The sequence below is a fragment of the Mustela nigripes genome, chromosome 7 (genome assembly GCF_022355385.1).
Source record: "Mustela nigripes isolate SB6536 chromosome 7, MUSNIG.SB6536, whole genome shotgun sequence".
NCBI classification, from domain to species: Eukaryota; Metazoa; Chordata; class Mammalia; order Carnivora; family Mustelidae; genus Mustela; species Mustela nigripes.
This window is the reverse complement of record NC_081563.1, coordinates 126,220,353-126,222,251: the sequence shown is the minus strand read 5'-3', so window position 1 is coordinate 126,222,251 and position 1,899 is coordinate 126,220,353.

Here is a 1,899-nt window from a genome sequence, read left to right as displayed (position 1 = left end):
CGCTCCCCGGAGCCTCCCGGGAATCCCGGGCCCTCCGCTCCGGGAGGGACTTGGGAATCCTGGGTAAGCCTGGGCGAGCCCCAGCCTCCTGCGGGATCGAACCCAATCCGCAGGGGCTCGCACCCTCCGCAAATCCTCCCACCCGTCCCGAAGACCCAGTCTGTCCCGGCTGCGCCCGCTCTATCCCACAGTCTCCATCCAGCACTCTAACTTTCCAAAGTCATGCCACAGTGGAAAGCCCATCTCGCTGATGAAAAAATTGAGGCCAAGGAAGACCTATTATCTGAGTTGGAATCTGACGTCGAGCCTGGAGCCTAGGTTCAAGTAATATTAGTACTAATTTTGCAGTCCTTGTAAGGACCTTGATCCAGTGCCTGGCGCCGAGCAGAGGCTGACAAATGATCAGCTACATAGTTATCGTTGTTCCTCCAGTGCTCACAGGTTCTTTGCAGTCTCTGCTGGAGCCTCGCACATAGGAAGTAGCAGACGAGGAAGTGAGATCCAGAAAGGCAGACTGACTTGCCCAAAGTCCCACAGTTTGCCAGTGGTTTTTGAGTGTGGGACCTTGCAGCCTACCTCTCCTGAGTTCCTCATTCTGTTCTTTTCCCACACAGAAGGCCTGGCAATCTCAGCAGCTCCTCTGAAAGGCTGGCTGTGTTTTATCTTTTACCCGGAGGGCAGCAGTGGGTCAGGAAAGAATTTATTGCCGCTTCCTGTCAAAAGGCCTTGCTGTCCTCCAATGGAGCAAATAAGATCTCTCTGACAATCCTTCCTACCCTTTTTGAACAGCCCAGGAGAGGTGGGGGAAGTAGCTTTGAATGGGAAACACACTCCCTGCTCTGCTATGCACAAAGGTTCCACCGTGACCTACATCCTGTTATAGGCGTTTTCTGTGGGGCCACACACAGCTCACACTCACATGTTGAGGAAGGGGGCTGTTATCAGATAATAATGGCCCATTTTCAGGATGAAGAGGCAAACTGACTTTCCCAAAATCCAGTGCTAGGAAATAGAGGAGCTTGGATCTATGCCCAAAGTCCACGCTACTCTTCATTCAGCTTAGCAGTAGGGTGAAGGGGCAAAAAGGGAAACACTTCATTCCTTAATTCATCCAACACCCACTCATTCACTGAACACCAAACAATATTAACTTGTGTTTGGGCCTATGTCTCCCAAGTCTGGGTACAAAGCAGGTGCTCATAAAACCATGGGCCGTCAGAAATCTGGTCTGGTACCTGTATTTTACAGAAGGGGAAGGGACCTACCTTGGGTCTTACAAATAGGATGAGAACTAGGTTTCCTGAAGTCTTGTATTCTCCACTCTCCTTGGATTCTTTTTTTTTTTTTTTTTTAAAGATTTTATTTTTTTATTTGACAGAAGGAGATCACAGAGAAGCAGGCAGAGAGAGAGGAGGAAGCAGGCTCCCTGCTGAGCAGAGAGCCCGATGCGGGGCTCGATCCCAGGACCCTGGGATCATGACCTGAGCCGAAGGCAGAGGCTTTAACCCACTGAGCCACCCAGGTGCCCCTCCTCGGATTCTGTATAGTATCTCCCCACAGCTGTCCTGAGAGATGGTCATTAAATTCCTGGTTGCATACATTCAGTAACAGGAAGCTCCTTTTCTCTGGACGCTTCTCGTTCCCATGATTATTCCGATGATTATTCCGATGGTTAGGAATTTCCTTCTCTTAACCAGATGCTCCTCTATCCAGTTATTCATATAAAGAACACGATACTTATTGAGTGCGTGCTAAGTGCTGCATGCTGGGGAACGCAGTGATGAACAGTAACAGTCTTCGGTCCATGGAACTCAGAGCATACCCATGTGGCATGCTCAGGCCCATGATTGAAGAAACTACTGGAGACTGCCTTGGACTCCCTTGGCCTTAGTAGGGGAG